General features: G+C 43.2%; 1 protein-coding gene and 1 long non-coding RNA gene across 3 annotated transcripts in view; both read left to right on the plus strand.

Annotated features, from left to right (window-relative positions):
- Positions 1-25,728, plus strand: part of ERI3 (ERI1 exoribonuclease family member 3) — a 239,578-nt gene that overhangs the window by 125,328 nt on the left and 88,522 nt on the right. The window lies entirely within an intron of this gene.
- Positions 12,450-13,680, plus strand: LOC143836827 (uncharacterized). Its single transcript, XR_013230769.1, has 2 exons — positions 12,450-12,778; positions 13,097-13,680. It is a non-coding gene; the product is annotated as an uncharacterized LOC143836827 (long non-coding RNA).

A 25,728-nucleotide genomic window follows, 5' to 3' on the forward strand; every position in this document is an offset into this window, starting at 1 on the left:
CTGCAACTTTCATCCTCTGCCCCACTTTATCCTATTTTACTTCAATAATCCTGGTTCCCATAACTGACGATCAGTAACAATGCACAATGCCATCCTGGCAGATGTGCTGGCACTCTAGTACCATACTGTCAACAAAATATCATGCCAGAATGACCTCTCCATCAAGTGAAGGACACAGGAGGCACAAATACCAGCGTCCCTACTCTTACTATTGTTCAACATCCATAATACTTGTTGCCTTCCAAGAGTGGAGCCCCATGGAGCAGCCCCAGCTGACGGTGCAAACATATTTGCAATGTAACACCCCATAAGGGATGGTAAATTTTGGCACCATGGTTACTCTGCATCTCCCAGGGGATCCCCTTCAAGGACATGGAGAATTACAGACCTTTCCTGAGCACCATGTGCAGAATTTTGGTGGTCCCTTGTTCTTTGTTGTCAGTCTGGAAGTTTGCCTATAACTGGCCTGTTGTCTTTTTTGTCTATTTACAGGCAGTAATCCAACAGGAGAAGAACCTGGCAAGGGCCCCATTTCCTGTAAGATGCATACCACTTGGTGAGCCTATGGCATTATCAACAGCAGCAGTGAGCAGTGTGAATCTCATTGCCCTGCGGTGGGGTTGCCAATCCCCCCCAAGCTTAGCTCCTGTACCATCACAAGCTGTTCAGACAATTGTTCAGTTGGCACAGTCATCCTTCTCATGAACATGCATGGATTGGAACAGCTCTGTTTATCAAAGCAGCTCACAAAGGCACAGGATCCGTACAAATGGGAGAGTTGGCAACAAGACCGATCTAACTTATTTCCCGTTTTTTGGTGCTGTTCAATAAATGTATAGTTTGCTATTCTTATATGTCTCTGTCTGATTGGGAGTCAAGCGATTAGAATCAGTTTCTACCCTTGATCTTTTCTACCCTTGATCCTTCCTTTTCTTTCTTCAGTATTTATGCTGGAAAGAGCTGTGATCTAGGAAGGCATGGATATGCCTTTCCAATGAGGACCTGTTGCACACACTATCCCATATCACTTCTGATATCCAGTAAGCCACCGGTACTCATTCCACAGCTCACAGAGAGCCACGTTCACAATTACTATCTACCAGAAGAGACGTATGACTCTTGTGTGCCACCTCACCGTACACACATATTGTAAATGAGTTATGGCACACAAGTGTGCAAACTTTAAACTCCTCCAGAACTCTTCATTAGGCTGGATGTTAAAAAGGGAATGGTTCCTCATGTGGCTCCCATACCACTGAGGGAATAATATTGCAATAAGCCATGCAGCTTGCATAAGAGTGTGCAGGTATTAGTGAATGGGGCGTGCCAAGGATGCTGGGGCAAATGAGAATGGGTAGTGGTAACACTCCCTGTCAGTGCAGAATAATGTAGGGGTACTTAGTTGTCAAAATGAGTTGTATGTGGGAAGCCATGTAGGAAAAAGACCACTTATGGTTTCTGATGGAGCCAAACGTTAATGGTGCTTGGAAGTTCAGTTGTACTGCTTTGGTATTCTTCCCTAGTAGGAATCAAACTGGGGGTCTTTGGTTCTGTCTCTGTAGTATTCCCTGCCCTACTCTGTGTGCCTGATGTTTATGGCAGGGCTGATGGAGGCATGTCTAAATTTGTGACTTGTGGTTGAAGAACTGTTCTTTGATGTTCGCACTTTGATTTGTAGTCCAGCCTTTGTCTTCTGTTTTGCTGTCACTTGGCCTATTGCTAGGAAAACGTGAGCTTTGCCTTCCGACCAGCATTTTCCTTACTGGGAATCAACCTCATGCCTCTTGCTTGCCACGTAGGTGTCTTTCCTGTTTGAACTATTGGAAGAAGAAATATGACTGCCTTTATTAAGAGTGCAGATGTGTGTTCCCTTGTTGCTGCCCTAATATCTTTGTCATTCTTAAATGGCAAGAAGCTGCTGCATTTTATCATGTCAATGTGTCAAACACTAGGCAGGAGGAATTTGGAGTGGTCCATTGCCAGTTCTAGGTGAGCGATGGGAACGTGGGAATACGTGTCTGTGGAACTTACTGGTTTATGTTAATTTCAGAGCTCCTGTTGCTCTTGCCACTGGCATGCTTGAGATTAGAGCAGCTGGCAGCTATTCCCTCCCTGCCTTCTGATGCACCATTTGTGGCCAGTGAGTCTATGAAGTCAGGAGACTGTGGCCACTTTGGTGAATGGTAGTTGGCTTCATTGGTGTGTGCCAGTCGCAGGGGTGTCAGTAGTATGCTGCTCTGCAGTTGTAGATGTTAGCACCATTGGAATTAGGTCATTCAGATGGGGCTGCCCAATTGTGTAAGAGCAATGTGGACACGATAGGGAGGGGTATATCCAATGTGGCAGGAGGGGGGAGTGACTGTCACTCTCAGGGCTTCCCACTCCATGTTTTCCAAACCACCTGTTGTATTATAAACTTCTGATTTAATACTTACTAGACTTGTTATCCTGTACTGCTGGAACACTCAGGTACCTATTTAGAAAGCAAAGACAAATTGCAGTACAGCACTCTTGGCTGCCTTCTGATTGGCTGAACCTTTCAAGCTGTCCTCTATAACATGAAGGTACTGAGCAGGAACCTATGATTTGAGAGTTATGAAACTCTTAAAAGTGCCAAATATATTTATGGGGTCATATAGTTTGCTATATAGACATTTAGAAACTGAAAACAAGCACACCGACTAGGGCAAAACCCAGTTTAGTGTCACTGGTGATCAAACTATACATTTGAATTTGACCTATGATCAGATACTTCTTGAACACTAAAATTTAGCTGTAGGAGGTCCTAATTTGGATCAGAGCTGGGACTAAGATGTATTGTTTCCCCATACCATTTCCCGGATGGAAATCGTTCCCCCCCATTTCCTGTTAACTCAGATGTGCATGTGTTTCTATCAGGGCAAAAGCACCGCCCCCCCCCCAGCTGCTTTTTAACATTAAATAATAAATCCATGATTTGGTCATGGATATCCCATGTAACAGAGTTTGACTCTGATCATAGCTGGTTGACGAACAATACTAGAAATGCATTCTGATTTCTACTGACATAAATTTTTCGAATTTAAAAACTACTCTGAGAAGGGCAGCATTAAGTCTACCTGGCTGGCTCTGAGAGGCAAACTGATAAACTCTTTTCCTCCTGATGGGAAATGAGATATTGGGGTAGAATGGAGAGGATGCCTCTGGAATTGCCACACAAGTGATTTATAGGGCTTTGTGAGTTGCTGGGCTCAATTTATCCCAGCTTTATTCAGAAACTTCATGGCTTGCTGCCTTGGAACAGTGACACAAGGGTAACTAACAGCACTCTCTGTCCTCTGAGGATAGTCTGGGTGGCAGAATTTTTCTTGGGGTCTGTTTTATCACTTGAGAGAAGTGAGTTAACCTTCCTTTGATCTCAGTTCACAACAAACCCTTTAACAAAGTTCTGCATGTGTGGGGAAATCAATACTCAAGGCATTGGATTTAACACTAGGCTTTTGCTCAAGCGGAACATGAATGTGTGTGCGTGCGTACGTGTGCCCGTGTGTGTGTGCGCGCACACACACACTGACTCAGGCTTGCTCTGGTTACAGGGAGCAGATTAGCTGCAGGCTCCTTGTTTTCTTAGTTTGCTGAAAAGGCGTCCATGGTTTCTTACTAGCTGTGCTGGATTTCTCTTGTGAACTTGGCATGACAAAGACATGCCATGGCCTCCTCTTGCTCTCCCTCCGACATCTTTCATTAATGTTCCCTTGGCTTCTTTGTTCATACTTGCCAAGTGTGGCTCTCCAAGTGCTTTGATTCCATGTTCATAGTTGCATCTTTATGGTAATGTATATCCCTCTCTACTGCTGTGTTCTCTCTGTATACACGTAATGAGCATCTGCCTGCTGGAAAAGGGACTGCTTGGTTTTTGAACCTCCGATCCCTGTTTCACCCTTGTTTCTCTTTTTCTGGCTGTGCCAGGCACTTCTTTTGTCTTACAAGAGAGTCCCATTGTTTCAAGGCTGCTTCTTACAGTTACCTTTTTTCCTCCATTTCAAATATCTGATCTGAATTCTACATATTTGAGGATGTTAGTACCTCAGCCTCTTCCTGTGTTGGAATGCAGCTTTACCTGAGGCCATTTGAGTTTCTGTGCTTTTGGCGGGGGTGGAGGGAAGGTGTAGCCTCTCAATATTTCCATATGAAAGAAAGAAGAGCGTGCTGGCATACCCTGGCCAACAGGTCCTACGTAGTACAGTTCGCTTGTTTCTCCCTTTAACTGTATTGAAATGCCTTGACAAGCTCCAGTTACACCTGCATGGGGTACAATTCCCCCTGTCCAAAGTATGATTAAGAATTCCTGCTGTGAAACAAACTCTGGTTTCTCATGATTTTATTAATTCAGGCACCCACGCAAATCAGAATTTATTCACACAACTCCAGGTTCTACACCATAGTTTATTTCATGTACGAAATCTTGGCTCATGGTGAGTAAATACAGTTAACAAAGAACTGGAGTTTTTTTCAAGTGAGGAATCTTTAATTGTGCTCTCTACAAAGAGCAGGAGAAATGTGTGCATTATCAAACATTTCAGTGGAACAGGCTTCCTCGGGAGGTGGTAGGTTCTCCTTCTTTGGAAGTTTTAAGCTGAGGCTAGATAGTCATCGGGCAGAAATGCTGATTTTATTAACGCAGGCAGATTGTGAGTATGTGGACTTTCCTTGCATGCCCAGGGAATTGCTGATCACCACTGTGGGATGGTAAGTGAATTTCCTCCAGGCCAGGCTGGATTCAGGAGAATTTTTTTTTTGGTGTGGGGATCACTCAGGCATGAAATTGGAGTTACTGTGGGTGGGCAGGTAGTTGTGAGTTCCTCCATTGTGCAGGGGGTTGGACTAGATGACCCTGGAGATTCCTTCCAACTCTATGATTCTATGATTCTATCACAAAAACTTTTGAGCGCTAATCTCATCTTAACTGGAGCTTGCTCTGACATATGATTGCAGCCTTTACCTTACTGAGAGCCAGCTTGGTGTAGTGGTTAGGTGTGCGGACTTCTAAACTGGCATGCCAGGTTCGATTCTGCGCTCCACCACATGCAACCAGCTGGGTGACCTTGGGCTCGCCACGGCACTGATAAAACTGTTCTGACCGAGCAGTGATATCAGGGCTCTCTCAGCCTCACCCACCCCACAGAGTGTCTGTTGTGGGGAGAGGAATGAGAAGGCGTCTGTAAGCCGCTTTGATCCTCCTTCGGGTAGGGAAAAGCGGCATATAAGAACCAACTCTTCTTCTTCTTCTTCTACTTTGCCCTCAATTCTGCTGAGCTGTGTAGATGTTCCATGTGTCCACTGATCCATCCATGAACTCATTTATTCTAGCCAAAATACTTCTCTCTTATAATAGTTGGGAATAACACATTTGTATTTAAATTGATGCTGTTTGTAGCACGTAAATAGAATCATAGAATCATAGAGTTGGAAGGGGCCATACAGGCCATCTAGTCCAACCCCCTGCTCAACGCAGGATCAGCCCTAAGCATCCTAAAGCATCCAAGAAAAGTGTGCATCCAATCTTTGCTTGAAGACTGCCAGTGAGGGGGAGCTCATCACCTCCTTAGGCAGCCTATTCCACTGCGGAACTACTCTGACTGTGAAATTTTTTTTCCTGATATCAAGCCTATATCGTTGTACTTGTAGTTTAAACCCATTACTGCATGTCCTCTCCTCTGCAGCCAACGGAAACAGCATCCTGCCCTCCTCCAAGTGACAACATTTCAAATACTTAAAAAGGGCTATCATGTCCCCTCTCAACTTCCTTTTCTCCAGGCTGAACATTCCCAAGTCCCTCAACCTATCTTCATAGGGCTTGGTCCCTTGGCTCCAGATCATCTTTGTTGCTCTCCTTTTGTTGCCCTTTCAATTTTATCTACGTGCTTCTTGAAGTGAGGCCTCCAGAACTGCACACAGTACTCCAGGTGTGGTCTGACCAGTGCTGTATACAATGGGACTATGACATCTTGTGATTTTGATGTGATGCCCCTGTTGATACAGCCCAAAATGGCATTTGCCTTTTTTACCACTGGGTCACACTGCCTGCTCATGTTTAGTTTACAATCCACAAGTACCCAAGCTGACTTCCTTGGATCACCAAATTGTCCTCCAGATGTTTGCAGATCGCTCCCTTTAATATCTGCTCCATTATCTTCCCCACAACAGAGGTCAGACTCACTGGTCTGTAGTTTCCCGGGTCTTCCTTCCTCCCTTTTTTGAAGATCGGAATAACATTTGCTCTCTTCCAGTCCTCCGGGACATCTCCAGTCCTTAAAGAGGTTCCGAAGATGATGGACAAGGGTTCTGCAAGTTCTCCGGAAAGTTCTTTGAGCACTCTCGGGTGCATTTCATCTGGCCCAGGGGATTTGAACTCATCCAGTGCAGCTAAATGCCTCTCGACAACCTCTCTATCCAGGTCAACCTGCCACCCAGACACTATCCTTTGGCTACTGCTATCTCTAGATGTGCCTAAACCCTTTGACCTGTGGGGAAAAAAACAGATGTAAAATAGGCGCTAAGCCTTTCTGCTTTCTCTGCATCTTCCATTAGAGTTTGTCCATCTGCACCCAACAGCGGGCCTATTGCCTCCTTTACTTTACGTTTGCTCCTCACATAACTGAAAAATCCTTTCTTGTTACAATGGGCTTCCCTGGCCAATCTTAGCTCACTTTCAGCTTTGGCTTTTCTGATGATTGATCTACAGTGCCTAGTAACCTGTAGGTTCTCTTCTTTAGAGCTCTGTCCTTCCCTCCATTTCCTGAATATTTTCCTTTTCTTTCTTAGTTCCTCTTGAAGTTCTCTGTTCATCCAGATAGGCTTCTTAGAGCTCCTGCAGTGTTTTCTTCTTTCTGGGATAGTCATTGATTGAGAAGTCGTAGCAGCAGCTGTTGCTTCCATGTATTATTTTGTCCCCAAAAGCAGTGTTCTACTAGCAAAAGTCTCTATATTGAGGTATGTGTTTTTGGGAGTTGGGTGCCCATACTAGAATGAAAAAAGCCTAAAAGCTCTCCTTAATTGGTCATGCTTACCTCTCCTGCCTGCATTGTCTGTGCTTTGTTCCATGTTCGCATGCATCAACATTCTTAGTGCAATCACTTTCTTGACCTCACCTGTCTTACCTTTGACTTGAGTCAACAGTCGCAAAAAAGAGTGGATAGTGAGATTGCCCAATGTAAACGTCACCTCCACAAGTTGCCTGGCCTTCAGATTATTAATTTTTCTTGGTGTTTCATGCTGCATCAACTCAGGGACTCTTGGAAAGCTGAACAGGAACTGACTCAAGACACTGCTCTGATAATCCGTATTGATCTTTCTCTGGGCTGCATTCTTTATCCCCCCCTCCATTTTTTCCATTTGCTTGATTTTCCACATTCTTTCTACCCTTTTTTCATTAATATATTTGTTACTAATTCTGGATAGCTCTTGATGAATATTCCTATTTCAGAAATTCCTGCAAACTCTTATTTAATGTGTGACCAATCCATGTTCATTGTAACCTAAATCCAAATTCAGATATGTGACATCTTATATTTTAGTGGCCCTCTCTAAAATTGGTAGCCCATTTTTGTTGTGCTAAAATATCCCCCCCTTTCTCTGTTAACTGTGGCTGATCTATGCAAAGTAATTTACTCCTAATCTATCATTACTTAACATTCTTTTCTTTAGTGAGAAAAATGTGACAAAAGCTTTTTGAAAATCTCTGTACCACATTATTATCTAGATCGCCTGTTTGTAGCCACCGTCAAAGCACTGTAATAGATTGGTGAGGCATGACTTCCTGGCAAGGCAATTGTGTTGACTCCTCAGCATATTTCATTTATGTTTATAATAATTATGGCCTGTGAAGTCATTTCTTCCATGTTTGCCTGGTACTCATCACCTAATACTGTCTTATAGTTTTCAGTTGCCTGAAGTGCCAATTGAGATGTTTTTGTTGTTTTAAATTTGGGATTGCATTTCCTGATTATCTGGCAAGGAAGATAAATCTAATTAATGCTATCTGTTTGAACTGTGGTAGATAAAATCCATGTAGAAACAGGAATTTAGGTTTATTGTTGGGGGGGGGGAGCCCTAAGGCTAACAGGGATTCTAGCAAATTATTTTAGTAGAGGGGTTTTTATGAGACTAGCTTCAGCTACTACAAGGGTTGTGCATTGGGCTAAACAGAGCTGAAAAAATACCTGGAAAATGGTACTGGTATTCTTCGGGTATGATTTAAGCCAGTTAGATTTTCTTTGATCTGATTGGCTAGTTGCATAGCTGACCTGAATAAAACCTGAATTTTCTTGGCTTTTATTCAGGCATATTCAGCTCCCATCACTCCAACTGATCTTCTCAGGTCTGTGTCATGGCAAGAGACCTCACTGTGCATACAGATCCTGGGGACAGCTTCTGTTTAAACTGCCTGGCAGCAGAAGCACTTCCAGTCAGGTCTGCTTGTAGGCAGTGAGATCCTTCCCAGCTCCATGCAGATCCTGCTGACAGCTTCTGCTGTGTTGCAATTTAAACCCTGTTCCAGAAGAAGCCAAACCATCTGCAGAGTCAGGTTAGCTTTTAAAAAATTAATTTTCTTCTCCTCAGGTCTGTTGGACCCAAAAAATTCAGTGATTTTGAAAATCTCAGATTTTTTTGGAAATACCAAAAAAATGGGGTTCAGTTGGTCCAACCCAACTCTTTTTGGGGGCGTGTCCCTATTTATTTCCTTTTCCTTACAAAAGCATAGTTATTTATTTACGACATTTAGATCCTGTCTTTCTAGGCAGTCAGGACCACCAAGCGCTCTCATATGGATGGCATTGAAATGTCTGTGTTATGGTCTGTGCCACACGGTTCATGTCTTTATGGATAAAAAAATACTTGTGTTACTATTCATCCAGTCAAGAAACACTTCCCCCCCAACATGAACATTAGTACTCGTGTAAAGAAAAAAGTCATATTTCTTGTTGCTCTTAGAAATCTGTCTTTGATGCATTAGGCTCTGGGTTAATTGTCAGAGGAGGAAGGAGTTGCTGTTTGACAACTGGGTTCTGTTGTGATTCAGTACTTTAAGTTAAGGAGTGGGGGAATCTGCTGCCTAAGTGAATGTGCGTTGGGACCCTCCACAGCCAGGCTATTCAGGGATCCAGAATCTGGTGAATAAAATATTAATACCACTATAAACTATCTGCAGTGTACTGGGAAGGGTAATATGAAGGCAGAGATAACTTGGAATCCTCTCCTGGTCTAAGCATCAGCAAAAATGTGTTTTTATTGTTTTCCTGTCATCTGTTCTTGAACTAGAGAATGGAGACCCTATATGATACAGAAGTCAATGTGTCTGACTAAGCTCAGGGACACCCAGGTTCAAATTTGCATTCAGGCATGAAATGCACTGGATGACCTTGGGTGAATGTCTCACAGCCTTATCTCCTTCCCAGGCTGTTGTAAAGATAAAATGGGGCATGGTAGAATCATTTATGCTGTCCTAAACTCGTTGGAGAACAGGTGGAGTAAAAATGTAATGGATTATGGTGATGTATACTGGAAAAGAACTCCAATGTATTTTCTTGTCCTTGTGCTGATGTCCCCCATACTTCAAGCCTGGCAAGGTAGTCAGGAACTGGTATACTAAGGAGTTGTAGAGGCTGAGCAAAATCCTATAATGGTGGCCATCACTGCTCTTGCTAGAGTCTGTTGTGCTTGTGTTTAGTCTCATGGACTCTCTGTGACCTTAGTGTGAAGCTAATCATTGACTCAGAAAAGGATTTTTTTAAACCCTTCTTTTTACTACCTGATGGTGTCCCAGAGTGGCTTACAATCGCTTTTCCTTCCTCTCCTCACAGCAGATTCCGGGTGAGGCTGAGATTGCTCTGAGAGAACTGTGATTGGCCCAAGGTCACCCAGCTGGCAGCATGGGGATGTACAGGGAATCAAATCGGGTTCTCCATATTAGCGACTCACGGACAGAGTAATAATGAAATTGTTCTGGGCACCAGTGGTGCCCCAGTTCTATATTTTCCTACTACCATGGAAGTCTGTATTTGTTTGAACTTGCTTTCTGGTGTGGAAGTTACCTTAGAACCTTTTCATTAGCCCCCATTTAACAAGATTAAAATCTCTGAGCTTGCCTGTTGCCCTGAAAGTGCAATGCTATCCACTTTTGTACCACATGGTTTATTTTTTGTGGGAATAAAAAAATTCAGGCTGTGTTAGGTAACCCTGTTAGGATGTGCCGTCATGTTTAAGATGGTATAGTGCTGCTAAAAGGCAGTATCCGATGGCCCTGGCTAACTAGATCTTAAAAAATGCACCACACTGTATGCTAACATCTGAGCAAGACACCTGTAAGATTGGCCAGGACTCCCTCCTCCTTGGAGTAAATAATGGGGCTTTTTATTTAGCTATTAATTCCTGGTGGCACATATCTCACTGGCTGTCTGTTTAACTACCTTTATCTCTCCCTCCTCCTCGCTGTGCGTGTGATATAGTTATAGATAAACAGATAGCCCTGTAGTAAATAACAGTTTTTAAGAGACCAGCGGTATCTGCCGCAGCTTTTGATTTGTCTTTTCACTGTGTGCCATGTGTGTGTTCCCCCTTCTTCTTAAGGAAATGCTTTTAAATAAGGGATACTTCATCTATTAAAAAAATACACTTGTAGCAGCTGCTAAGCCCATCCATAAGCCTGCTTTGCGTTGTATTTGTGATGGGACTGACAGCGCATGGAGCAGCCTGATTATACCCAATTCCATTTTAGCAAGCCTGGCAATGTAATTTCACAGGGCGATCTGTGTTTGAATGTAATAGCAGCCTGTGCTAAGGTGTCAGAATATTAAAGGTGCTAATGGAAAAGCTCCCTGATACACAGGGGGGAGAGCATTACAGGAGACGTCGCAGATGGCTGGGCACTAAACTAATGGGGCAGGATCCAAGGAGGGTGGCGGAGGCTGGGGGAAAATGAGAGATGGGAGTGCTCACGGGAATGTGGGCACCTGCTTCTCTCTCGCATGGAAATTAAAAAATGGGATATGTGTGCATGCATGCATGCAGACATGCACTTGCCTCCATGTGTGTTTTGTAAAATAGAACTTGGCTGCGGAGCTCAACATTTTGACAGCAACCCCTGTCTTAAAAGGTATTAAGTGAAAATCTGTCCTCATGTTGAGGGACTGGGTATGCCTGAATGTTAAAGTTTGAAAGTTCAGACAGTAGAAGCATGAGAATTCCAGAGCAGCAGGGCAGGGTCACAGGCCTTGCCTCCTTAGCGTTGTGCCTGATCTTGAACATGCCTAGTGCTCAGGTGGCTTGTTTGCCATAGCAGGAGTGGAATTAAAGCTGCCTGTTCAAAAAGGGGGGAGGGATAAAAGTGTGCCTACATTGGTACTTGGACCAGATGGTATCTTGCCCAAGTCTAGCCAGTTGAAATCAATTGTAGCCATCATTATCTGTCTTCTCAAAACGCAATCTATGTTAAACAAGACAATACAAAATGAGTTATCAGGAATGCAATGATAACAAGAGAAACTTCTCAGGTTCTTGACTGCTGATCTTGGTGTCTGTTGTCCATTAGGGACACAATGTTTGCCATCTAACATGTTGTGAAAATGTATCTTGTGTGCTATATTTTTAAAACAAATGGGTTGCTCTGTATTTTTATTCTGACTTTTGAATTACAGAAGAATGAAATTACAAACTTATAAAAAAGTAACCCAAATCTTGTGATTCTATGACCCAGCTCTAGTTTCTAAGAGATGATAAAAATCTGATTCTCCCAGTTTTACATAATCTGTCTTCAATTTTTGCAAAGAGAAGATGTTCTGTAACTGGGAATGAATGTTCAAAATTTGCCAAATCACCATAACTCTCTTCAGTTTTACTACTTAAAAAAAAACAATTCAAAAGCCAATTCTAGCATGCTAAACTAGAAAGCAGAAGACCACACTCGTGTACCTTGGAGATAAGCTCGTGTAGCACCTGGTGCTGCATGGGCACACTGGTGCAGGGACTAGAAATTAATGGTGCCAGGGCCATGCTAGGGAGGGGCAAGGTTTAATTAATTAAGTCCCCGTAGTCTACATCCAGATGTAATTTTATACTCAACTTAATGTCTTAAAGTCGTCCTACCATACCCGTAAAGCACTGTGCAGCTTAGGGTACCAACTATCACAGCTCTCTTATACAAATCCCATGTTTAGACATCTACATCTTGAGCGGTAAAGGTAAAGGTATCCTCTGTGCAAGCACCGAGTCATGTCTGATCCTTGGGGTGATGCCCTCTAGCGTTTTCATGGCAGACTCAATACGGGGTGGTTTGCCAGTGCCTTCCCCAGTCATTACCGTTTTACCCCCCAGCAAGCTGGGCCCTCATTTTACTGACCTCGGAAGGATGGAAGGCTGAGTCAACCTTGAGCCGGCTGCTGGGATTGAACTCGCAACCTCATGGACAGAGAGCTTCAGACAGCATTTCTGCCGCTTACCACTCTGCGCCACAAGAGGCTTTTATCTTGAGTGATAGAAAGTGCAAAATGGGACTTTTATCTCTTGCCTCTTAGATCACACATGGGAGGTCTTTAGTGGTGGGAATTTTAAAGACATATCTCTTTACACAAAAAGGGAGCAATTAACACAAATAGACAAGGAGGACAGCAAATATTGTTACAGAATACGGTTAATGCTTCTTTGCTCAGAGTCTTTACAGTTACTCCAACTTGGACACAAGCACCAGCTTGGAGCCACCACTTTTCCAGCTGGAGGTTCAAGGACAGTGCACTGTACATAGGTAAGCCTCAAACTTCCCAGCAAACATCTATCTCCTCCCTCCCCCGTGTACCTCCTGCGTAGTGTCTCAAGTCTTTCCTGCTTTCCAGTTGCTAGCAATGTCTTGCACATAAGAGGTGCAGGGAAAATACACATTGTGTAGAAAATGTTGTGGGGGGGGGGCTTGAAGACATGCCAGAAGATGTGATATTGCTCAATTATAACCCTACATGCAGTTGGAGGGAAGCCCAGTGGGAAGTACAGCCACTTTTCTGGATGATTGCTAGGCTATCCAACCCTTGCTGCCATCCAGAGATTCACAACACCTTTTGCATTGCAGGATCAGAACCCCATGGAGCAGTCCAAATGGAAACTAACAGTGGATTTCCAGTGCAACTCTTTATAAAGTATGAGTAGGTATTGGGAATCGAGAAAAGGAAGAGCTATTGAAACTGGAGGAGCACTTAGCCAATGCCATTCTGTCAAGCCCATAGCTCACAGCATGTCTGGAGAACTTGAGTCCAAAAACTGTTTTTTGCTGCTGTTGAACCTTACTTCTTATTGTCCTTGTGTTTCTTTTGGATTTTTGTGTTTTTTGGTAGGTAGTCCTCCAACAGACCAGGATGGACCTTCTTCCCTAGTGCAGTTCCACAGCTTTATTCGACCTGCTAAGCCTCCAACATGACCTGCACTGACCAGTGCGCACCTTGCTGTTCTGTTGTCTGTTACCAATTTTCTTGTTTTAACCTTGTCCCTCCCCTAGTGCAAACTGTTTAAGAGTTACTTGCTTAACCAGTGTAGCTGTCCCCATCCTGGGCATGGAGTGAGAGGATATTTTCAAAGGTTCAGAAGCCTTCCTAGACCAAAAGTTGGCAACCCCTTACATCTGACTTATTTAGTTCAATAAATGTATGGATTATTTCACAGCCGTGTCTCTGTTTTATTGGGATTTGGTATACAGGAATCTGTGGTCAACCCCTCTTCACTACTACATGCAGCTGCCTTGGTACAGGTTTACAGTGGAATGAGCTGAATGGATAGCTAGGCCCATGCAAGTGCTTGAACCATTAAAGCCTGGTTTGCTAAACTCTGCTGTTCTACAATGTTATGCCTATATGGCCTTTCTTGTTCTGTTGTATATTGCTGGTTTTGACACTTGGTCCACTCAGAGATTCTATACCCTACGGTGTGTCTTTGTCTTGTGTCTCCATTTGGGGGTGTGGTTAGCAGAATAGTCGGCATTGTAATATGCATGAATTATAGTCTTGACTGATTAGATTCTGATCAACATTGCTGGCCAGAAAGTAAGCTTTGCCTTGTAGCTGGCTTCCACTTATTTTTTAAACCCCTCATTCTTGCATATGGGATGAATTTACAGGGATGCCTTCTGTAATTGTATAGCTCTGTGTTCTCCTGCTGCTGTATAAGTGTCTTTGCTTCCCTTGCTTTGCAGAATGCAGTTCCTTGGCGTAATCCCCATCTGAACTTTTGAGAGGCTATGACCTTTCCATGGGGATTTCCTTTGCTATATGAGTTGTAGGAATATCTGAATGATATGGTTGGAATGACCATGTTTCCTTGAATGTGTGTGGCTGGTCCAAAGAACTTGAAGGGATTTACTCCCCCCCCCCAAATGTGCAGAGCTCCTAGGACTGTGGTTGTTTTCTACTGGACATGTCATGATCATCCCCAAGCGGAGGATGATGAGTGTCCTGTGCTCCTTCCATGGTTGCAGTCTTTGGGTGGGTGTTGATGGGATGACATCAGGGAGGTGTGTCTCTGTGCACTGGGTGACTGCTTCCTTTTGTGGCTAGCACGGGGACATTGTCATCATGCCGCTCTGTGATTATTGGATCTGGGTGGTGTCACTATGGAATCCAGTACTGTTGCTGTGCTGTCAATTCCTTGGATGTAGGTCATCGTTACCATTTCCCCCCCCTCTCTAATGAGAGAGCATAGAATGCCAACTCAGTATGCTAATGCTGTTTTGGCACCCAGAGTTTAGGATTATTCTGTAATTCTCATAAGATATTATTTTCTTATAAATTTTGTGATGAAGATCTGAATGGGGCAGGTCAATAGAGGAAAATGCATGAGGCCACATTGGGAAGGGAGTTAGGATGTGAACTGTCCCTGAACCTTGATCATTAGCCAGCCCTTTCTCTACTTTTGTAGTCCTGCACTCACACAAAAAACCCTGTTTAAAATCCATTTCTGCAGCTATAAGTGTTCAAAATTGAATTTTTAAAAATGCAAAAGGGATGGTCCCTCTCCACTGACAAAATGAAAGGTTTTGTAGTAGAAAGGTAGGTTCTACAAATAACAATTAAGTGACAGGCAACCAGTGTTCTAGACCACTGACCATACATCGTTTACAGTGACCTAACCCAGTTCTCACTCAGTGCATTAGTCCACATTGTCAGCTAACTCGTAATAAGGAATTATTCAGATCCACTGAACTGTTGAGAACCCTGAGCCCTGGAGAGAGTGCTCTATGGAGTGTGTTTTTGATCATATGTATCCTAATGGCAGTGTCTAAATTACTTGACAAGGTGTCCCTTTAAAGCAGTTGGTCCTGTAGTTGTATTTTCATAATTCAGAATATCTGCACTTCTAGAACACTCCACGCAGGCTATTCATGCCCTCAGGCCAGCAGGCTCTTAATATTTTAATATAGTACTTTAATTGTAGGCAGTTAAAAAGTATATATCCCTCAGTTGTTTATTTTAATAGCACATGATTTATTCATCCATGTGTGTTTAATGGTGCGGGTTTTTGAATTTTATTTAAGTGATAATGTAGGAGATTCCTATGGTTTTATCCTAAATAAAATGTTAGTATTAAAATTTATACTATTAGAAGATTATGTGAGATGCTCAACTTTTTCCTGAGAGGGAGATGGGTTTGATGACCGAAAGTTTGAACACATGTCATAAATGTGTGATGTGAGACCTGAGGACTCAGGAGAGTAATAAAGAAAGTGACATTTTAAATATTTTAAATACTAATTAATCAGTTTGGATACTTCTGTATGGTAAGCAGTTGACTGAGTGAATTATAATTTGCAAGTGCTGGAAACTAGCAATGTTATAAAAGGATATTGACCAGGTTAGAAACTGATGAGCTTCTTCCATATGGAACATTTTCTCTGTTTTGATCATGAAGTAGGTTTTGGGGGCAGTTCCTTTCTTTTGTGCATGAAACCAGTGTTCTGTTGGACTGTGATAACAAGGTGAAAAATGTTGCTTTTTTCTTCTGCTTTAGCCCTGAGGACATAAAACCTTAGCCAACAAACAGTAATCTTATATCCAGACTGGGTGGATAAAGTACAGTGCAAATATGGACAGGGGTGAGATATTGTAGTGTTTACACTGAGCACAATTATGTAGAGTCTCTATATATGCTTTTTAGGAAGTCTCACTATGCCTTCATTTACCTGTAGGCACAGGAGAGAGATAGGAGACATATAGGAGAACGTGGTGCATCTGTCTGCATGTGTCCTTTTTGTAGACAACTTTGGAATCTACCAGTACCTTCAGTCATGTAAATAAAAATTCAGAAGGGTCGAGATAAAAAAAAGAAAGAAAAAAAAAAGAAAAAAAGAGGTGATTTTCTATCTGCTTTAGCATTTCTCATTGACTAGCGTGCTAGTGTGATAGCAGTGTGGTGTAATGATTAAGAGCGGGAGAACCAGGTTTGATTCCCCACTCCACATGCAGCCAGCTGAGTGACCTTAGGCTAGTCACAATTCTCATAGCTCTCTCAGCCCTACCTGCCTCAAAGCATGTGTATGGTAGGGAGAGGAAGGGAAGGCAATGATAAGCCACTTTGAGACTCCTTCAGGGAGTGAAAAGCGGGGTATAAAAACCCAACTCTTATTCTTCTTCCCCTCCATCTTTTTAACAGCACTAGAGGTAAAGGTTAGAGAGCTGGAAAATAGAAAGAGAGATACCATATGAAAATACCACAGTCTTGTATTAAAGAGTTTTGCTATGGAAGCTGTGCATGGGAGGTTCTTTGTCTCCCTTTTGACTTTAAAAATACAGCAGCTCTTCAAGGCTAGAAGAAGAATGAGAGATCCATGAGTGCAATTGTCACAGTGCAGCCTAGGGTGCTATAGAGGTTGCATGTGTGGTTCTATCTACACATTTGTGGGGATTTGCCTGATCACATGGAGACATTTTTTTACTCACTGCAGGTGAACACGTAAGTGGCTAATTACAAGCCTCAGTGCAGGAGTTCCAAGTGGTGGGTAGCATTTTTTCTCAGTTGGAAAAATGATGTTGTTGGTTTAAACACTAAGAAGAGAGGGCTTTGACTCCTTCTGTCTACCGTCATCTGCACATTTGCACATCTGCACTCAGGGCGACATTTAAGTCAGTGAGCTTAGAATTCTGTTTCGGATTTCACAGTTGGTCTCTGTACCATAACTTCTTTAAAGATTCCAGATCATATATTGTCTGGCCTTCGTCACACCTTTCCTGCCTTGATCCCCAAACCTCATCTTTCTGACATTTCTAAATATTCTAGGACATACCCTAGTATTCAGAAGGTCTAACTGTGCTCCGTCCCTTCCCTCTGAGTTAGCATAATTACCAGGCTGCTTTGTGTTTGTACCATGCTATGGAAATCATACCCATAGTACTTTGCATCCACAACCTGTTCCTGTTTAGCATTACATGTGCACACGAAGGCAAATAATGAATCATTAGCTGTTTAATAGGGTTTTGCAGGGGGGTCATGTGTGCTCAGACAATTTCTGGGGTGTTTACAGGTACTTCTCACCCATGTATATTTGTCAGGATAGAGTGCCTCTTATTAACAGTTGAGCAGGGGGATGTGGTGCAAACCCATGTGCTCCTGAAGGCAAGGGATGGATGGAGCTGGTGTCAGGGCAGCAATTGCTTATCATGCCTTATCTTGGAATATGAAACTGTATTGCATGACATCCAGAGGCAGGCTGAATAGATATGCCAATTCATCTCCAGCCTGGGCTTTGACAAGCTAGACTGCCCTTGTTGAAAGGCATCCGTCAAACGAGAGCTGCTGGCTGCTTTTTCCCTTTCTTAGACTTTCTCTCGCTCTCCTGCTCCAGCTCTCCTCCCCAACCCCCCTTCCCCCTCCCCTTGCTGCTTCCTCTTAAGCTTTTTCCACACAAAATTGAAAAGCTTTTGGAAATCAGAATAATACAGCCCCCTACAACTAATACCATTTTAAGTACCCCTCCCTCCCCCAAATAGAATTGATAAGAAGCCTAGTGTATAGAAGGCATGTTTAGATAACATTGAGAATATTATAGTGAGTGAAGGAAAGAAGGGTCCCCCCCCCTTTCCCTCCCCCTCCTACGCCATGTCTCTAAGCCGAAGAAGGCGACAGCACCCTGGCTAATACGAGTGTTTAATATTTGATGTGTTGGGATAAAGCAGGATCACCTTCGAATTGAATTGAGTGTCAGAATGAGAATCTATTACTGAAATTTTTGTGTGATTTGACAGCAAAGCAGACGATGTTATTCTTCACTAGTTACTGCAATCTTCTCCCCTACATCACTTAAATATTTTTTTCTTTGCTTGAGTAAACACACATTATCCCCCTTTTTTATCCCTCTCTTCCTTTTCCCCCCTTTGCTAAAAAAAATAAAATAAAATCAAACCTGCCTTCTAGGGTCTGATAGAGTATATTGTTATTTCTTTATTTGTCCCATTAAATGGAATTTCTGATAGTTTAATCCTGCTTTTGTAAGTGATTTTGAAATACTTGAAAAGCCACAAATGTGGCAGCACATGTCTAAACTGCTTAGCAGGGGGATGCTGTGGCTAGGCGCATGTAGCACTGGGTCTTGAAATGTTTATGCAGTAGAAAATGTTTCTTACAAAGTTATACTGATTTTACAACAGCAAATGCAGTCTCAGCTTGGGATCAAGTCTCCTTAGGTAAAAATTAATAAGCAGCCCCCTCCCCTAAAAAGAAGTAGTTGAGTTTTATTTAAAATATATGATGTGCTAAAAACCCATTTTGTTGTATTTTACTTGTTTGGTTTCTTTTAAACACATATAACAGAAAATGAGCATTGTTGTGCTAGTGACACTAACTGAACACTGCAATCATTTTTGAAGTACCAAGTCAAGGTTATGCATTATAAGCAAAGTATATGCATATTCCCACACTTTTCAGTGTAACTTCAGTAATCCTGAGATTAGTAGCCATCATGATGTCAGTTATATTCTTCTAACTACCCTTATAATGAAGATTTCAGGGAGTGCACCTGAAGGCCATGTAATACAACCTCTTGCACTGAAAGATACCTGTAAATATTTGGATTTGGGACCACAGCAGCTTAAAAAAATTAGTAGCACATTCTTCTGTCTAGTTTCTGAAGATTATATTTGTGTACAGTTCTGTTCTAGGCCTGTGATTAGTGTTCAAGATTTCTTACGTCAAATCCAAGCCTTTTCAATCCTAGCACCAGTTTATTTCTCTTTGTGCGATATATAGTTTAGGTCTCTTCTCGAGTGTTCCAAGCACCCTTGGAAAGAAGATTGTGTAGATAGGGTTTCATTATAATTAAGGTATGCTTTATAGCTGGGAAGGAATTTTCTCATAGGTCAAATTGTTGGTGATACAACAGGGATGGGAATTTCCCTGTATCACATAGTTCCCTTACACCAAGCTTTCTTAACCCTGTGGTTTCTTGATGGCCCTGGAAGGGCTTCCCAAATGGGTAGGAGTTAATTTTTTAATATATATTCTTTTCATATGTTAAACAGTTATTGGGTGATATGACCACATATGGTCATGTTGTACCCCCCCCCCCCTCATAGCCAGTGATGACCCTGGCAGGGGTAGGAAGGGGAGGGTCCTCGAGTGGGCATGTACGCAGATATGCTTCCCAGCCATATTCTGCACAATAGCACCACTTCTGTGGTTTCTCAAAGCCTGTAGAATGTTTTACAGGTTAAAAGGTAAAGGTAAAGGTATCCCCTGTGCAAGCACCGAGTCATGTCTGACCCTTGGGGTGACGCCCTCTAGCGTTTTCTTGGCAGACTCAATACGGGGTGGTTTGCCAGTGCCTTCCCCAGTCATTACCGTTTACCCCCCAGCAGCAAGCTGGGTACTCATTTTTACCGACCTCGGAAGGATGGAAGGCTGAGTCAACCTTGAGCCGGCTGCTGGGATTGAACTCCCAGCCTCATGGGCAAAGCTGTCAGACGGCTGCCTTACCACTCTGCGCCACAAGAGGCTCAGAGGCTGTCTTACAGATTCAGAAGTATTTACTGTGAAAGCATTATTTCTTCAGTGCATTGGTGCTGTATAACATCCAAGTCCAGTAGCACCTTTAAAACCAACAAACCATTCAAGGCTTTTGTACGAATGCATACTTCTTAAGATACACATGGAAGCTTATACCTTGAATAAAACTTTGTTGTTCTTGAAGGTACCAGTGGATTCAAAATCTGTTGCTTCAGACCAACATGGCCACCCACCTGGTGATGTATATTATGCTGGATTGCATGGATTGGTGAGAGATGTATGGTCCTGCCTTGAATAGGGTTTGGACTATATGGCTTTTGAGTACCTTTGTGTACTGAGTGTTGATATAAACTGAATAAAGCTCTTCAGTATAGATTCGCCTTTCTCAACTTTTTTTTACCATTGAGAACCCCCTGAAACATTCTTCAGGCTTTGAGAAACCTTAGAAGTGGTGTGATCATGCAGAATGTGATTGGGAAGCATAGCCTACCTGAGCCCCCCCCCCTTCCCACCTCCTCCACACCCATCATTGGCCATTTTGGGAGGGGGCGGTGGGCTGACATATCACCCAATAAATATTTAACAAATTTTAAAAATATATTAAAAATAATTAACTCCCACCCATTCAGGAAACCTTACAAGGCTGTCAAGAAACACCTGGGATAGATGGTCAAACAAAGGGGAATGAGTGAATACTGCATCCAGATCAGGAGGATGAAGGTAAAGATTGGGAAATGTGGTACCAGGATGCAGAAAGATCAGAAGAGCCAGGCAATCAGGTAGTGGATGTGATAGTAGCTTGGGATTGTTTATCCCTTGAACTCTTTGTTTTAAATAAATCAGTCCAGTTCCTGGATTTCTTGCATTCTCAGCATTAGATGAGGACTATCATAACACTTCTTAAGCACTCTTTGGAAGAGTGTTTACAAGGCTGTGAGTCCTGGGATTGTATTCTGAGACGCATTCCCCTATAGGAAGCAAGATCTACTCCGCCCCTAAGAATGCAAATATGAAAAAAATGTTGCTTTGTATATGCACTATATTGCACCACATAAATAATACTGCTGGATTGGGTCCAAGCTGTTCAGACACTGTAGCCAGATTAGCATACTAGAAATTTGCAGATAGCATCAGCACAGCAAAAGAGGCTTCGATACTGTAAATAGCAGGCACTCATTTTTGTGGGTGCTCATGCAACCTTTCTGTTGGTAAGTGAAAGACCTATTGCCTCTTCAAGTCAAAAGACTGACTTGACACAGGCTTCAGCTTGAAATGTCTTTGCAGCTGTGCTACCTATGAAATGCTGAGGGCTAAACTGAGATGCTCATTTCCTAGAGTGCTGAATCCTTCCTAAGTGCCTGTCTCTTGCTCCCTGCCTGCCCTGTGTCTGGGCTTTCACTAATGGGAAGGATTGGTTTGCATTTGCTGGAGTTATGCTGCCTCCCAGAGCTGCTGAGCAAGCATTGGGCAGTGCCTTCAGCAGAGTGCATAAGAATGTTCCTGATGGGATGCTGTGTAGGATCCTTTTAGTCTACTATTCCCATCTTTCTTCAGAATCCCTCTCTGAAAGAAGAGTTCCAGTAGTCAAAAGTAAGTTGATATTCCCCAAGGCACACACCCTTCCAAATCTGGCAGCACCATTTATGCCACTGCATCCCTGGTGATCTATTGAAGTAGCAATTGGTCTCTAGCGAGTATGCGCTTCTCGCAAAATGTCCCCATAACTAACCTTTGAAGTATCTGTTGCATCTTCATGGAATTGCTTAATGGATACATGAGCTCATAAAATAAACTGGGAGCTTGCAGAAGAATTTACAATACAAAATCTAGTACTGATGGACGTGTTTGCATGACAGTAAAGCTAGAATCAAGACAGACCTGCATCATGTTTGAAAAGCATGCACAGTAAAAGTCAGATGCTGGCCTGCTCCATTTTACTGGTGGAGCTGGACTTGGAAACCAGAGCAGTCTAATTGTTTTATTCCCTGACAATGTTGTTGGCCCATTGCTCTAAAAGGAAATATAGGTGTTTCAACCTCATGATGTTTAAATTAAACTCATCTTCTCTTTATGTTTTTAAACTTTAATGCAGTGGTCCCCAACCCCCGGCCCGGGGACCGGTACTAGTCCGTGGATCAATTGGTACTGGGCTGCAGGTCCTCCTTGTCCTCCTCCCCGGCTGCTGCCTCGGGGGCTGCCCTGCCACTCTGCCACCGGCTCACCTTTGGTGCTCTCCAGCAGCCGCCATGGCTGGGGCTCCCGCTAGGCGTGGCACTGCGCAGCTGCTGATGGCAGCGCCCCCCAGCTGGCAGTGGGAAGTCTGGGGTGCCAGCGGGAAAGCAAGCAGAGCAGGGGCTCAGGTGGCGAAAGACTACCCCCCCCCCCTCCCCGGGCCTCAGTAAAATTCGTCAATTTGCCAATTTGTCACCGGTCCCCGGTGATAAAAAGGTTGGGGACCACTGCTTTAATGGTTTCTGATTGTCTGCCCTGCAGAAGATGAGGACTAGAAACATTAGTTAAGGTGGAATAAGATTTAGTTTTTCACAGTCATGGAACTCCAGGAATGAGGGCATAAAGGGCACATATTTTTAAATTTATGATGAAATTTTGAAATATGTTGTTGCTGTTGATATGAAATACCATTTCATATTAGTGGCTGTAGGTGATGTTAAGACAGGGGTGGGCCCTGCCAGGGGCTCATGGTAATTGTACTGCATGGACATCTGGAAAGCCACAGGTTAGCCATCCCTGTGCTAATTAAACCAAAGAGGTCTGTGTATTCACATTCTCTAAACCAAACACGGACCTTTCTGGATCATAAATAGTTACATAGGCGATTTGACCATCCTTCCTTTCTACCCACAGTGCTTGGGATCTCCTGGTATAGAATGTGTACCTGGAGAGAGCATTTTATTCCTTTTAGCATCTCCCCTTTCATCTGTCTTACCCCTTACCCTGATGGTCTGGGAAATCCCAGTGGCAGCCGCCCTGAAGCCTTTTCCATCCTGCTTTAATAGAGGCTTTAACAGTCAGAAGAAGAACTTTCCTGTTTAAAGATTAAACGTTATGTTTAAATATTAAACAGCCTTGCTCCTGTCTCCTGATTGCTTGGCCGCTGCCAGCAGGCGGCTCAGAATTGCCCATTTTAATTAAAAACTTTATTTTCAAATACAATTCACTGGTCACACATCTCCGAGCGCAGCTCCCACCCCCCTCCTTGCTTTCCTCTGCACAGGCTGGGGCAGCTTCCCTTCTCAAGTGGCATGTTTTGCTTTCTGTCTCTCATTCTTAGCTCCTTAGTTTCCGTCTGCCCATACCAAAGTGACAGTCTGTGCGAGGCCCTGAGTGCGAGTGGCTTCGTCAAGGGCTGATCAATGCCCCTGGCACTTCCTTCCAGAACCCCAGGAAAAACAATTAAAACCCAATCGATCCTGCAGGCAGCTGTGAATATGCATAAGGGCACACTTGACCTTCAGTGCTCAGGCCACCTTCCATGCTGCCTCTTTAACAAGTTTGCTCAGGTATATCTGCTGTTCTCAATGACCTTGATGAGCAAAGCAGAACGTGATGCCAAAAGAGAGAGAGAGAGAGAAAGAGAGAGAGGGGCAGCCCTCTTTTCTGGTCCTAATCCTGATTTAGGGACTCAAATTAATGCCTCAAAAGAAGATACAAATGTCCATCCTTATTTTTTGGATGCAGTTAGAGACCATAAAGTGTGGATATGCTGCTTTTGTTTAATGACCAGACTCCGTCTCCAGCATCTTCAGTGACGGGAGTTTGGGTGGGAGGGAAATTTTTAACCGGAAGCTCCAATGAGCCAGTGCTGTCAAGGTTTGTGAAATCTTCTTGCATCTAAGTGAGACTAACCTAGATACGAATTTGGGTCCATTAAAATTTCAGGGACATTAACGGGCTTGTTTCTTGGGCTACAAAGGGATGTTTGCCTGCCCATTTGCCAATAACTGCTAAAAAACACAGTTTCCCATGTGTGGTCTATCAGTTGGGTACCACAAGAGAGTGGGATTTGTGGAAATTGTACCTCACATAGTGTGATGGCCAAGCAAAGTGTATGTATATAACCAAGCTTGTTGTTAGGTGCAAAGTCGTGTCCGACCCATCGCGACCTCAAGGACAATGATCCTCCAGGCCTTCCTGTCCTCTACCATTCCTCAAAATCCATTTAAGCTTCCACCAACTGCTTCAGTGACTCCATCCAGCCACCTCATTCTCTGTCGTCCCCTTCTTCTTTTGCCCTCGATTGCTCCCAGCATAGCCAAGCTACACACTAGTAAAAGACCCTTGATATTTTTCTTACATTAATTTTAATGGCATGTTCAGTTCTGGGATAGATATTTGCATAGCACCTCAGCAAGTGTGAAGAACCATGTAGAGAGTGCATGCAGCAATAGAAGAGGTATGTTCTTTTATGCAGTATATCTTATATATGCTGTATATGCCTTTTCATACTTGAAAGTTGCATCCATATGACAGAACTGTCATGAGTGAAAACCTCAGGTTATTTATAACATCTGGACAGTCAACAGTAAGTGGAGTTTTATACCTTTTCTTTTTCTAGATTGAACCTGGGAAAGTATAACCTTTTTGTTTCCTTGGCATACCACTCTGTCCCTGATGTAAATGAGATTGTCTGACTGTTGTCAGGTAAATTGCTTGTGTAGCCTTCTCTTTTGGCATTTCTAAGCGTAAGTAGAAACCAGGAGGGGGCACCACTGTGCCTATTTCAAAAGAGCTCTGTGGCTTTCCCTTTATGGTATGGTAGATATACTTCCTTCAACTGACAAGACTCGTGTGTGTGTGTGTGTGTGTGTGTGTGTCGGGGGGGGGGATGGGGGAGGGAAGGCTGAAGTATTCTTCACCACAAAAGGAAGAAATCCAGAAGTTCAGCCTCCCATGTGAGCAATAGACTAGATCCTGGGCCACAGTGATTTGAATGAGTAATAAAGATATCAGTGCGTATTTGTCAAAGGCAAAGGAAACCTCTCCATTGTGTACACAGGGATGTAATTTCAGTGAATTATGCATAGACTTAATTAGGAGTTTTAATTGCTAATCATCTCCCAATAGGATTAGCAGTGTTGTCTATTAATTACCTGTGGAGCCTCTGTGTTTTGCTAAGGCAGGAGTAACAAAGCAGAGTAAATGGCTACATACGTTGGCAATAAATTAACTACCCAAAACCCCATGATGGAACTCCAGGGACATCTTGGCAGTGGCACTGATTGGTGAGGAGGGGCTTTTAAGGCACTGGCTTTGAAAGAGAGAGAGTTTACTGATCAGTAAGGCTTTGCAGGTGCTATGTATTTGTGTGACTCTCCCAGCAATATCATTATGTAGTGCCAGGGGTTACACATTCTGGGCTGTCCGGCGGGTTTTGGTGGGGGAGTTCATTCCTTACTGTCCTTATTTGGCAATGTTTTTTTCAAAAACTTCCATGTATTATCTCTCTTGGGAAGTTAAATATGCTGGCCTTGAAAACATGCCTTGGATTTTGCAGCAGGAAGCATTGCTTCAGAAAAGGAAGTTCAGTTTCTTCACTCTTCACTAAATGGGAACTGTTAATCTTGAACTATAGGATACTCCAAGCCTCTCAGGATTAGGACCAAGCCTAAATTTAATCATGTAGCTTCCATTAGAAGAGTGGTTAAAAATCTTGTTTACATCTTGTTTACAGCAGCAGCAGAAGTTTGCATACAGGGCATG

The sequence above is a fragment of the Paroedura picta genome, chromosome 4, assembly GCF_049243985.1.
Source record: "Paroedura picta isolate Pp20150507F chromosome 4, Ppicta_v3.0, whole genome shotgun sequence".
NCBI classification, from domain to species: Eukaryota; Metazoa; Chordata; class Lepidosauria; order Squamata; family Gekkonidae; genus Paroedura; species Paroedura picta.